Source organism: Talpa occidentalis, unplaced genomic scaffold, assembly GCF_014898055.3.
Source record: "Talpa occidentalis isolate TD23 unplaced genomic scaffold, MPIMG_talOcc4v2.1 talOcc4.8, whole genome shotgun sequence".
Lineage (NCBI taxonomy): Eukaryota > Metazoa > Chordata > Mammalia > Eulipotyphla > Talpidae > Talpa > Talpa occidentalis.
In genome coordinates, this window is record NW_023605194.1 from 24,493,880 (window position 1) to 24,508,767 (window position 14,888).

Consider the following 14,888-nt stretch of genomic DNA (forward strand, 5'->3'; position numbering starts at 1 on the left):
GCCTCGTTTCTCCTTTCTGTGAATGATTCTCCAGTAGATTATGACAGTAGGAATCTTGGCACTTCAAAATCCATGGCAGGGGCTTGGGTGTCAAGCAGGGTCCAACTGGCTACCTGCAAATATTCCCTACAAATTCCTCTGCTACCTAAAAAGCACAGGCTGGAGCCTCAGTTACTTAGGTCTAGCTGGAGTACAACACTCCTTCCTAATAAACCAGTGAACAGATCAGAGCTGAGCCTGTGCTGACAAATTCTTTTAAGAATGGAGTAAACTGACTCCTTTTCTCAAGTGGAGGTGTGGCAGGGACTGAGCAGCAGGTCACAAAACTTTTCTGCTTGGGACATAGTCCGTTTGACTATGTCCTCCCACCTTCCCTGAGGCCTCGGTTAGGTGTGGCCATGTGAATTCTGGCCAAAGACATGATAAAAGTATGTGCACTACATTTCTGAGCACTTCCCGCACAGTCCTTCCTGTTCTTTTCCATTCTGCAGCAATCTACAGCGGGTGAGGGTGCTGCTTTCCATACCCCACTGAAGGCCTGGGTTCCTTCCCTGGCATCACAATGGTAAGAAACACAGGTGGAGAATCAAAATAACAGTGGGGCAGAGATAAGAATCTCTGCAGTCTTCCAGACTTGGATGTCTGTCTTTGGCCTAACTAGAATTCCTGAGGCAAAAATACAGGAAGGTATTAATAAAACAAAGCTGCTATTAACTGGTTGAAGGAAGCAGTCTTTCAATTCACTCGGGCTTTTCTTTGATTCCCAATTAATTTCAAAAGGTTATTTGAACTTGATTAACAAAATGAATTGTTCTAAAGTGTACATGCTGGGCCTCCCAGGTGGCGCAGCGGGTTGAACGCTGCACTGTGATGCTGTCTGCAGCCTTGCAGCGCAGGTTCGATTCCTGGCAGGCCGAGGGGATAGCCATATGGTGCAGCAGACCTTAACTGTCTCACCTGCTGCTCCCCTCAGCAATGTCTTCGGTCCGTCTGCCTGTTCTGCTCCCTATGCTCTCTGGTGAATTCTCTCACCCTCCAGCACCTCTGACCTATACCCCAGTTCTTGTATAAATCAATCAATCTTAAAAAAAAAAAAAGTGTACATGCTTAGGCACACCTTAAATATCCCTTTGAGGGACATCTGGCATCTTAAAACTAAACAGCTCAAGAATCTTTAGAAAATATTTTACTCTTAAATACTCGGCAAATTTCACTAAGATTTGCTAAGGTAGTACTTCATGGACTTTATAATGGGGGTTGCAATATACAATTACCAATGTTTAAGGATGACAGGCAACAGTCAGTTATGCAATCAAAATTTTAATAACAAAGATACTATTTTTAACATGGTCAAATGTACTTGGCTAAGTCCAGATTTTAAAAAACAAAAGTATCTAGCCCAACAGTACAACGATAACAGCTTTGTACAGAACATTCCATAGATTGACAGAAAATACATTTGAGCACAAAAATAAAAAATATTTAAAGAGACTCTAAGCAGCATTTTATTTCTGCAAAACAGACATATATCTTGTACTGATTAAATATCTACAAGTGCTTTTCCTTTACAAAAATACATATATTCTTAATAGACTAAGTCATTAACAATGACCTGGTAATTCTTTCACTTCAATTTGAATGATTTATAAGCTAAATCTTACAACCACAAAAAGGTTTTTATTCGTATTAAGATGTTACCACTTTTGACAAAAAAAGCTTAAAATATTTTATATTTCAAAGGAAAATTAGCAACATAACTGTACAATAGATTCTATGATGGTGTTACTTCACATGAGGGCTACTCTATTAAAAGCTGACGCTTGCTGTTGTGGTGCCAGATGCAGGAACGCAGCATGACCGGTGCTCCCACAAGCTCGTGTCATGGACCACAGCTTCATAAGGACACTTGGGCCCCCATCCCATTCTAAAATATACAGTGAAAGAAAACCGACCCCAAATAACATTAAGCTGAACTCAGGACATTTTTATTGTGTAGAACTCCTGCTCCAGTGAACTGATGTGACGTCTATGGATAAATTATCTGTTTACGATCTCTACATTGCCCAGAAATATTTAATCTTCATTGTACTAGATTAGTTTTCTTACTCCATGCAGCTCTGAAAAAATGGAAGAAAATGCAACCCAGGATTTAACATACATCTGTTTTCACTTGATTCGAGATTTAAAGATAGTTAAAATTAAAGGCATTTCTGAAAAATGTCTCCTTTGAGCCCTAGGAAAAGGGGCATAACAAGTATACAGATACATTTTAATGAGCATTTCAAATAAGTAAAGTATATCTAAGTTTAACTTCTTAACTGTCTGAGAAGGGAGTGCTCAAGTGTTTACATTCTATTTGGAAATGCAGGGACAGCAAGTGAACACACTATTTCTGAAGACTACATACCTCACACTAGGAAGAGAGTAACTTTTAAATCATTGGGGAAGATGCCACCATTTTAAGAAAAAGAAAACTATAAAAACCCTGTGATGTCTATTTGAGTATTTAAGGAATTTTCAGTCTGCTTTTCCATCAAAATACTACTGAACTAGGTACATCAAGTAAATCAAGAAAGAATTACTTTGTGCTTTGAAAGGTTTCGAAGTCTCTAGTACAATGTACATGTTTCGATTCTTTTGCAAACCAGCACTAACAGCTATGCTGTGGTCTGTACTGTGGGGATGTACATCTATAACAGCCTTTCACATTTCTGTATTTCTCATCCAGGAAATTAAAGTTATGGCAGTCTCACTCATTTTGGCAAATGCTACAACCAACAAAACTTCTCATGATAAACCAGAATATGTAGCAGAGTGTGAGTCATTTTTATTCTATTTGAGGAGGTTTACCTGGTGACCTAACTGACTTTATTGCCTTAACGGTGGTCCACAGCATGAGTTCCCAAGGAGAATGGGCTAAGGAGAGTGTTTAACTCTGTGTATGTGCTCTTGATCTGCAACCATTTTGCCAAGTTTGGCTGTATGGCTAAATTCTAATGATAAAGTAATTGCTGAGAAGTAAGAGAAGAGTTACCTTTTAAGAAAAAAAATAATAGGCTCTAGAAAAATTTGCTTTGGAATATAGAAATAGCACTTATATAAGTCCAACAGAATGTACTATTTTCTGTACAAGTAAGCACATCACTTTTATCAAAGTCTGTCTTCAATACAACTTCTCATAGTACTAAGAACCCAGAAACTAAATGTAATTTTAGATTTTACTGCCTCCATGGAATAAAATATTTTTCATATTAAAATTTAAAATGTCAATTTCACCTTCAAAGTATGTATTTCTCCCATTTTCATCCAGTCTGTTTGTTGTGTTTCTTTTTTTCACCTTTGAAGACTTCCTAAGATTTGTCAGAGGGTGCTTAAAAACAACGAGTTGCCTTTAAAAGGAAGTATACTTTGAGTATAGCAAGAAAAACCTGCATTTGATTGATCTCACTATGAAAATTTAGTTGAAAGCCTTTCTTTGGTGATATCTTAGCAGTTAATCAAGGTTATTGCCAAACTATAAAATTAAATTTTAATCTGAAAGTTTCCAACCTCCAAACTATTAAAACTGTCTCTCCAACATGATTATTAATAGTAAAATGTCTTTGGTGGTATCTACTTTCTTAGTGATCACTATAATTGACTAGTGAGTACTTAGATATGCAGCCATTCAAAAGAGATAGGAACAGAGAAGTCAAAATTCATGCAGTAAATCTAAAACAGAAATGCACTTTAGCAATGAGGCACTTTCTCTGAAATATTTTAATAAAGCTAAAAAGTTCGCAAGATTTAACTCACTTTTTCTTCCCTTAAAGAATCATTTAGATTACATTTGAGTATATAATATAGTTTAGCAAATGCATTACTTTTATAAAGTGTGGCATATTAGTATAGGACAGATTTTCAATGAATAAAGAAATATACTTTTCTAAAGGGAAAGACATTACCCAAGGTAACTGCACCGCAGACTGCATGATCTAATATTACCTCATTAACAAGTGTTTCAGTTTATTTTTTCACACTTCTTACACACGTTTTGTTAATCTAGAGAAAAGGCCATATTCTGATTTTCCTATTAGCTGATGATGATTGATTACGTCAATTAAAGTAGTGGCTGTAACCACATGCCTTCTTTATAGCCATAGTTTCTTGACCTTTTTACATCTATGATATCTAAGGCAGAGAAAACATTACAGAATCTTTTATGGAAGTAAAGTTCTTTCCATTTATTGCTTAAGAAACAACAGATTAAAGAGAACTTAATTTAGTTTTATTCTCTGATTTGCAGATTCAGATGACTATTCCTATAAGCTTATATAAAGTCTGTTTCATTAGCACCCTAAATTTATAAAGCTAACCACAACAGTTCCTGAATTTCTTCTATACCTGGTTTCCTGCTAAATCTGCAACCTGACTTAGAAGATAACTATGGATTTAGTGTGTTACTAGACATAGATGTAAGTCCCAACTCCCATACTTAGAAAGTTATGTTGAAGATACCCAAGGAGGTCAGTTTAAGAGGTCTATGGTTCTAACAATAATACCTGCCTTACTGAGAACCATTACATAATGTGTACCTTTTCATAAATGACAGTCAATGCCCTTCTTTAAGGTTTTCACATATTTTGGCACATATTCCATTATTTTTCAACAAAACAATAATGCATTAACATTAAATAAAGGAGTTTTATATATAACTATTTTCAATTCTATAACTGCTTTCTATGTACTTCCTTGGAAGGTAGTGAAATTACATATGATGAAGGTAACATGAATTTTGCAGAGATGTTGTATATAAAACTCGTGGAAGGCTGTAAGTTTTGGCCACGGGCCCAAACAGGTCTCAGTTGTGGTTTTTAAAATGCATTCTCACTTCATTTTGAGTTAAATTAACTATAATAAAACTAACTCTCATATATGAAAATCATTGACTTAGATGTGAAAAATTTATAATGAATTTAAATGTTAGGAAAATTTTCAGGGCACTAGATTTCACAGCAGAGCAAAACTTCTGTAGCTAGAGAATAAATTAGTTTTTGGTTGAGTACAAACGTCTGTTCCAACCATTTAAAGAGTTAAAAAGTCTGCCTTTTAAGTTCTGCATGTGAGCCTTTCTAAAAATAAACACAATTTAACAAAATAAAATTAATAAAGTATTGCCATAACCTTTTTCACAAAAGCCAGAACAAAAAACAACAAAAGATTTTAATACAGACTTTTGACTTGAAACAAAGATATATGGAAAAGATAATTATGAAGTTTCAGCCTTTTGTGAAATGCATCAAGGTTTAGTTGTATTTTGTGTTTTTTAGAGTTGTACTATGCTTTATTTCTAAGCATCTTGGGCTTCAGAAGGCATTAATTTGTGATACATTTTACTGGAAAATGTAGCACATCTACCTTATACAGTACAAAAACTGTGTGTGTAACACACAGTTTGTGCTCACATCTGATTTCTAAAATAAGTATTTTTCCTAACTTTTGAGATTTTTTCCCTAAATCTGAGAGGTTAACTTGTTTTGAAGCAATTAGTAAAACTTAATTTCCAAAGAAGTTTTTTGAAACCAACTGTAAAATGTAAAAAGTTTAAAATCAAGTTCTTCATTTACGATAACAAGGCTTTCTTGGACTTGCAGACTAATCTCAAAATGAATGGAAGACTTAACAAAATTTAAAATCAAGGATATTATCACAGCTCTGATCTTATTGAACTTGTGTATAAAACAGTAATCCCATTGTGTCCTGATTACGACAGCAGCTAAAATATCCTTAAACCATTACTCTTGGTTAGCATATTTATCTACTACAATGCATTTATTCTATTTTATGAATATGGTTTGGAAATGTGATAAGTTCTTAATCTACAGTTGCTTTGAGACTTTTGAAATCCATAAAATAGCTAATGCTATCTGTTCTAAAAATCCTAATATTTAAAATCATCAAAATCCTCTGCATGCCACAATGACACACACCTAAGGCCAACTAACTTAAAAAGAGAATGTACTCAATTAAACAAGAGCAACAATATAAACGATGCACGTAAAATGGACTATACAATGTTTCATGAAGCAGCACCTGCTTGTCATAAGGCATTATGAAAAATTAACCTTACACACATTAATTTTGTTAGAAGTAAATGTGATCAGCTGCCAACATTTCAAATGCTTGTTAATCTAATTTCAGTTCTCTAAGAAGTCATACATTTTCAATCTAGAGGGCTACTATGCCTTCCTTGTGCAAATGGTAGACTACACAGACAAATGACTGAAAATGTCTACAATTAAAACATGCATTAATGTTAAAGAATAATGAATTCTTGCCAAAAGGATTTGCACACTCGAGTAAACTATTTTTGTACACAAAAAGCTTACCGAGAACAGGACAGTGGCTCAAAAACCAGTTGTCTAAGTATATTTTCCATACAAAATAATTTCAAGATATAATTATTAGTTTCTTGTACAGTACTCTATTTAAACAAGAATAAAACAGTATGTGAAAACTACAACACCACAAAGATTGAGCCATATTACTAGTGTAGTCAAACATTAGAAGAATCTTAGAACAAGCAAGCAAAATATTCAGATGGCTGCATCATGGCTGCATACCTGATTGTAACCATGACATACTATACACTGTGAGACAGCACAAATACCTTATGCAGATGGTTCAGTAGGAGAATGGCACTTGGTTTGCTCTTAATAAAAACAACATAAATGCAACCGACAATTGAGAGACAGATAGTGGCCTTATTTGCATGCTGAAAATCTGATTGTGTCCCTCTAGTCCACACACCATTCGTTCACTGTGCAATCTGTCGATGAGTAAACAAATAGGGCAGGATTCATCTCGGTGGGATCTAGGCCCTTTGGTCTAACCGAAATCAATTCTTGGTCGATACTGCAATACCATGGGGTAGGACTAAAAATAAAAAGAGATGATGAATAAGACTGTTTTATATAGACATTTTTTAAAATCATTTTAAGAAATGCAGCATTGTAGTTTACAGTATATCATGGCAGTAGTGATTATGACAGTTAAGATGCTATCACCGTTAAAACTCTATTTTTTAAAATTGGCCCTTTTCTATTCCCACAGTAGGCAACAAAGGTGAAATTTAGAGCCCCACAAATGTTGTATGACTTGTGTTAATGTAACACTTAGGGAGAGGCAGGGTCTGTGGAGGACTGGAAGCTATAGCACCTGCTTAAAGCCATTCAGTCATTAACTATGACACTAGGGCAGTTTTTACAAATCACATTTTTAAGGTTGACACGTTTTAGCATTTAAAGTTTATTTTAAAGATCCTGTAAAAATGTTGAAAAACAAGGCTAATTGCTACATGAACATTTAGGTTATTGCCTCCTTTCAATAGTTACTATTAAATATTTGAATTTGAATATGACATAAATGAGAGGTTCACATTGTCCTTGATGTTACTCTGATCATGTAGAAAGTTGTTATATATCAATATACAATACTAGAAAGGGATTTTCCTGCGTAAAATAGGCATACGCCACACTATTTCTATGTCTATTTTACCTTCTAGTTTATCATATTGTATATATAAGCCCAAACATCACAAATTCAGAAGGGATCCACAGATGTGTTTTCCTTTCTTAAAGCTGCAGATTTCTCCTTTTTTAAAATGAAAATTTGAGAGGATGCTTCTATGAAACCAAACAAAGGCTGAGTTGGCCACTGCCTGTTTCCCTTTCATCTTAGGGTAGGAGAATGCTAAGATCCAGCGAAGAGAACTTGTTTTCTTACATATGGGTGAAAGGGAATGTACCTGAGATTCTAGAATCCTGAAAAATGACTGTTTCAGCACTTATTAGAGCTATTCAGTGTTGGAGTCTGGGGATGGGACTGGAGGGCAGGAATGCAAATACCTTGGTCTTGCTCTTCCAGGCTGAGGTATGCTGAGGTCATTGCTAGTGCTCAGTGCTGGAGTATAGTGTTTCTTAGGGTTTCCATGGCCTAAATCTATTTTGGTTTAAATTTTGTTAACTTGCTTTTATTTTAAACTTTACTCTGTTCTGCTATATCACAGTAGCTAGGAGTGAGGCACAGAAATGTGCATTTTACACTCTGCGGATTTCCTGAAGCTCGGATTTTGAGACTGTTACCAAGACATCCTATCCTAACTTTACTTAAACCCATTCTATCACCCAGCCCACGGTGTACCCTTCATTATAATCATCTTTCCAGTTTTACTTTCCATTCTTGACTCTTGAATAAGTATATTTTCTGCAAATAATTGAGTCACTTGTTCTAGAATTCATTCTTAATATACAGAAGACTGCATTACTAATTCCACTAGGATGAAGATAGAGAGGGAAATAAAATGGTTTGGTTGTCACTGGCTGGAATTTTCTCCATTTTTAGCTAAAAATGGTATTGTTTTACCTTTCAAGTAATGATTTGTTCTATGACAACATATGAAGGTGAATAATTTTATTCAAATATGTTACAATACTGAAAATTGTTAAATTTTTTTTTTTTTAAAGATTTATTTATTTATTTATACAAGCACTGGGTACACAGGCAGAAAGACCAAAGCACACTGCTGAGGGGAGCAGCGGGAGGCAGGAGAGGTCTGCGCGCCATGTGGGACCCTCCTCCGGTGTCCGAGGAGCAGCTGGGGATCGAACTGGCGCTGCGGAGGCTGCGGGCAGCTTCGCAACCCAGCGCTCAACCGCTGTGCCACCGGGGAGGCCCTGTTAAGATTAACTTCTCTTTGTGTTTGCCTTCTGAAGTAAAATGGCATCACATTTACAGAAATAAAATATGGCCTATCACTGCCTCATGTAGTAAGTGAAAGCACTGAGTGTATTTTGTAGAGTTTCTAGTCTTCCATCTCATTACATTAAAACAGAATAGATACTGCCAAAGTATATATTTCAAATGTGATAAATTTTAGAAAATGATAAAAAAAGATTTTGTATCTTGTTTTCTTAAAAAATAAATTCTTAATTGTAAAAGTAACTTGGTTTTAATGTAGATTTGGAAATACAAAAAAGCACCAAGGAAAAAAAGGAAAACCATTTAAATTCCACTATCCAAAGATACTAATTTTAGTGTATATCCTTTTTAGTCTTGTTCATTTAAGAATTCTGGCCTGTAAGGTTTTTACAAACATTGAGAATGATGTTAGCAGTGAGTGTCTCATATATGGGTTTTATTATATACCATTTCTCTTCAGTTTTCTGAGGGTTCTTATCATAAATGTATGTTGGATCTCACCAAATGTATTCTTGGCATCTATTAATATGATCATCTGGTTTTTCTCTTTTTGTTGATGTGGTGAAATATGATGATTGATTTCCTGATGTTGAACTACCTTGTGTCAAGAAATTCCACAAACTTATTTCTGCGTAATTCAATATGGTCCTATGTTGGTTTTTCAAGGCTGCATATAATGCTTTATAAAAATGAACTGTAAGAAATCAAAAAATCTTTTGCTGTACATTTTAGTTTATTTCACATTTTCACTACTATAAATTAATCTTGACCCATTAGTCTATTCTCCACTCTCCATGCTATCACCCAATTCCATGCTACTTCCAACACTGAGTCCTAGAAATGGAAAAACTGACTCAACCAGCATTCAGTTTAAAAAGCTCTCTGATAAGTATTGTCACATTAAGACTTTAAGAAAGTTGTTCTATTTTTACATTTTCAAAAGAAATTGAATGCTCATTCTTCCATAGCCTCATCAATACTGAGTACTACCCTTTCTTGCCTTGCTTCTTAATTTGACGATTTAATAATCATAAAATGGTATTTTATTTCTTGATGTCTAAATTAATTTTTGTCTTATTAGTTTTGTTTCCTCCTTTTTTGACTTGCTTAGTCATATTTATTCATGGAACATTTGGACAGTTGAACTTTGTCTTACAGATTTGAGTTCCTAATGTATTAAGGACATTAAACCTGTCACATATTGCAATATTTTCTTAGTTATGGTATTTTTGCTATATATTTTTCAATATTGTCAACTTAGTTTATTATGTTCCTTTTTTAAGTACAATGAGAAAGGCCAACTCTACTGAGATTAAGTATATTTTCCTCTTGATCCTTGATGGTCATCATTTTTAATATTTACCACTTTAAACCATGAGTAACTCATGTAATATGAGGTATGGATTAAATTCCCCCATCACTGCTGCTAACAGTGTCAGTGTAATTCATTGAAAACAAGCCCTACTATATCACATCCCACCTCTGACATCTACATCTCCAAGTTCAATTATCACCATTACCTCTACCAACCACTTTCTTTGCTCCAGCATCACTGGCCTACTTGCCACCCTCAAACCACCTGACAGGACTGCTCCTTGGGGCTTGTGCACTGTGTGTCCTTAGCCTGGTGTGCCCAACTATATATTCACATGGCTATTTTTTTCACCTATTTTTTTATAAAAAATTTTAACCTCAAAAAAAGTCCTTTTCCAATCTAAAGAAAGTATCCACTTTAACTTTTCTTCTACCATTATAATGTTTACTCATTTATTTTTCATCTGTTACCATCATTAAGAGGGAGAATAGTGTTCATTTTCACTTCTGTGTTCCTGGGCCTAAAAATGTGCCCAGTACATGGTTGAGTGCTCAATAAATGTTAAAATTTTTTCCATCCACTAAATTGAAATACTATTTTTTGGATAGACTTATATATATTAGAGTCTGTTCCTGAGTTATTTTGATTCATATGTCTATGTTCAGGCAAATACTCTCATTTACTATTTCTTGTTCATGAAGAATTTGTTATATATGAGAATGTCTTTGATCTTAGGAAATATTTGCTGAAGCAGTTAGTGGTCAACTGTACTGGTACTTGCAATTTACTTTTAAAAGTTTCCACAAAGAAACAATAGCTATATTTATAAAGACATTAATAAGAGACAGAAAGGGAAGAAAAAGACAGGGAAAGAGGGGGGTATAGAAAAATCTAATAAATATTCCTTATGTTATTTCAATTTCTTGGTTGTTTTGAAAAATTTCAAAATAAATTGGTAGGAAAGATTAGCAGTGAATTTCATCAAATGCCTTTTCAATATCTATTGATTTCTGATTGTGTGTACAACAAATATTTGTTATATATACTTCCCTTCACCAGTGTAAAGCCAATCTAGCATCTATGATTAAACTAATTTTGGTTTACTCTTGTAGCATATTATTCTAGCATATTTAGTACATTATAATTTTTATATTTATATTCAAAATTATATTTGATACTAGTTTTCTGATTGGAGGTTGTCAGTTTTTGTTGTCATGATTGTTACCTTTATAAAGTGAGTTTGAAGAATTTCATCTTTCTTCATATTTAAACAATTTAGAATGGGAATGGTCTATTCCTTGAATATTTGTGAGAATATGACCATAAAAACTATTTAGGTATCTTTAATTTTTTTTTTAGGTCTTTCATGAATTAGTGATTTGTGATTTGTTTTCTTCTTGGATAAATTTCAGTCCACTAGTATTTTCCTAGAATATTTTCCATTTCAGGAAATTTTTATAAAATTTAATAGTATAAAACTAAACACATGATATTTTCTTTGAAGTTTTCTAGCCTGACTTTTGGCTAAAGGTTCATATCCTGTTAGTTACAAGTTTAATTTTCTAACATGTTGAAGAAAAAACTTGGTTGGAGTTTTAAAAATCTGGTCTTATTCAGTTTTTTGATACTTTATTATCAGACTTTAAGAACATGTTTATTTCTAAGGAACTAGACATCAGTGCCAAGAATGAAAGCAAGATGACATATAGGTATTAGTTAACTGCTATAGGCAAAGTATCACTATAATTTATCATCCCCAAATCATCTGTGAAGCTAAAAGCAGCTGAAACATCTATATAGTTTGTCTGTGTGGTGTATATGTGTAAGAATTTAACAAATCTTACCATATTAGTTAAATTATTTACCCCTTACCTTTAAATGCATAATGACAGCAGGGAGATTTTCTATTACAGTACTGACAATAAGACTGGGGGAAATTCTAGAAAACTGCTAGTTAGCATTTTTGCTTAGTGATTTAGATGTTCTTTTAGTACTAAACATTTGCCCCAACCCTAAAACTGCAAGATAAGAGACACGTTTGTTATGTAATTTATCCTTTCTTGACTACAAGGAAATAAGGATAAAGATTAATTTCTGGGGGAAATGAACAATGAAGATTTTTAAGAAATGTTATGACTATATTCCAAAGTCTAAGGCTGAACATGGACCATATCTGTACTCAATAGTAATCCTTATACTAAGTGTCTTCTGTTTTAAAAATTTTTAAATGTGCTTTTATTTTTATTAGATAAGCTTTCCTCAGATCCATGGTTCAAGATTTTTTAGTGCATAATTAACTTAGCTCACTATCATTCCCTTATTAAAAGAGATAAGTAAAGTATTTGAGGGTAGTGCCTAGTAAGCAAGTTCACAATTAATTTAGCTGCTGCTATTATTTAGCTGCTGCTATTATTTAGCTTCATCTAATCATACATTTTATCTTTCATTTTTGGGTGAATGATTCACACATACACACACACACACACAGTATGGAGGGGAGATCCAATATAGGCAGAGGAATTTTCAAGGGCTGAAATTGGCAATTATTAAAAATTTCTGATTTGTAAAATATGACCTTAATATTTATTTTTTTTTAGTTGATAAAACAGATAATTCACGAGAATGAAAATGATAGGGAACATTGGGGACATAAGTTGAATAAACTTTTGTTGCTCAAATAAATACTAGTTTTGCCAAGGTACATGTTTTAGGAAGATGAGTCTGGGCATCAGTAGGGTCATATGTACAATCGTGAGTGCCTCTTACCTGATACAAAGGGCCATCCTGAGAGCAGACTTGCGAAGCTGAGCAGTTCAGACACCGAAACTGCGGAGGAGATGAACTCATCAGATAAGAGGCATCCACAACTGGATACATATTTAAAACTGATTATTTAAAATATTTTAACATCAAACATGATTCAACATGATTAATTTTAAATAAACACTTTGCAAAATATGGTAATTTTTAAAAAAAAAATAGATTTTAATAACTTGGTGACTGGTAAACTTTAGCTTTTAAGAATTTTAGTATCTAAATGAGTTTTGTTAATATTCTGCAGACATTTACCAAAATGGTGGCCTATATTTTCCATTTCCTTTTTAATGTTAATTCCTGAGGAAACCTTCAAACCTTCAGTTCATGAGGGTCACCCCCTTTCTTTCATCTCTTCCTGTGATCAGTTTCCTACAAATCCTTTTCAACTACTCCTGAAAGTAAAAGCATTTAGGGATATCAGCTCTGAGAGGGGCACAGAACATGGTTCAACCTGTAAGATTAACTTTCTATTTTATATCAGATTCTTTATCTCCATATCCAGTTCAACACTACTATACTGTGAGCTCCTTGAAGCTATATTTTATTCATATTTGTAGTCTTTAATAGCTTAGGCCAGAACTGGCACACAGCAACCTCTCAATAAATGTTTTATGAGTAAATCAATGGGTGAACATATTTTAAGACTATTGAGTAGATTCACTTACAAATTCACTCACTCTGAACAGTTTAACCACTCATTGAAAATTGTTCCCAAATCTTGGTTTTTCAATATTATGATAAGTGCTTATTATACATAATTTTAATTATAATGGGATTATAAAACAAAATGTATACTTTAAAATTATGCAAGTATGAATTTAACATTGCATGACTTCAAAATGGAAAAGATAAAAATATGTGAGGTGTAAATTCACCAGGAAAAACCTAACGTTCCAAAGTAGCTTTTTAAAAGATATACTTTGAAAGAAGAATAAGCAATTATTGGAAAAAAAAAATTTAATTTTCCACTTCCCCCAAAACTTCAATTTTTTCCCTGCAAGTTAGTCCTTGATTTTCTGCACAGCGTTCGTAGACATGCTGTAAGATATGGCCAGAACTGCTATCCTTGACAAGGCCTCCCTTTCTCTGTGAAGAGACCCTAAGCTTGGCCTATCAGACTTTGCCTAATGAAGTGAATCCCAAATAGCACTTAACTAGAGTAAAGAGGTATTTCACTAGGTGTTTTTTTTCCCCCTATTAATCTAGTTGGTATCAGACAAATAGGTATTTGCTTTTCCTAAAACTATTTGGTACTGTAAATAAGGCAATTCAAGACAAACATGGTGCATTAACTTTAGGTATATATTGGCAGAGATGAATCCAACCAGGATCATCTGAGAAAGAGGGGCTGTACTGAGAGTGGGTATTCAACCTACCCAAGAAAAGGTGAGCAGGAAGAACATGAGTCCATATGAAAGCAGAGGCTGGATAGAAAGAGATATTAACAGTAAGCTCTCTGGGATGAGACTAAGTGTAGGAGGAGAGAATTATAAGAAAAGCTAACATACATAAGCTATTAATAAAAAACATTATGTCAGGTATTCTATTAAGTACTTCGTTATATAATAATTCTTATTAAAAGTTTTCAAGATAGGTATCACTACTCAAATTTTAATAAAAAATCTCTCAGCAAAACTAGGGAGCAGGACACAATTGGGAAGTAATAGCTACAACACGTGTAATAGAAGATTAATAGCCAAAATACATAAAAGAGCTCCTAGAAGTCAATTAAAAAAAAGTGTTGCAATGGAAAAAACACACAAGGAAAATAAATTTTGTAGAAGAAATACAAAATTGACAAATGCAGTGAGGATGTCAGAAAATAGGCACCATTGTACATTACATTACATCATCATAAGTGGCTAAAACCTTTAGAGGGCAGTATGTCAGTATTTACCAAAATGAAAATGTGCATATTTTGCTGTAAATTCATTCCTAGGAATCTAACCAAAGGAGATACTTTACATTTGCAGTAAAAAACATGTACTGAAATATAACTTATATATTACTTGTAATG

At 33.8% G+C, this 14,888-nt stretch overlaps 1 long non-coding RNA gene across 2 annotated transcripts; it reads right to left on the reverse strand.

Moving 5' to 3' along the window:
• Positions 1–1,293: 1,293 nt before the first annotated feature.
• LOC119234365 (uncharacterized) lies at positions 1,294–14,282 on the reverse strand. 2 transcript variants are annotated; one of them, XR_005122599.2, is made up of 3 exons: positions 14,248–14,282; positions 12,821–12,880; positions 1,294–6,915 (listed from the first exon to the last, which is right to left on the reverse strand). It is a non-coding gene; the product is annotated as an uncharacterized LOC119234365 (long non-coding RNA). The 2 variants fall into 2 exon arrangements; XR_008550128.1 differs by lacking the exon at positions 14,248–14,282 and adding an exon at positions 13,124–13,349.
• Between the last annotated feature and the right edge of the window lie 606 nt (positions 14,283–14,888).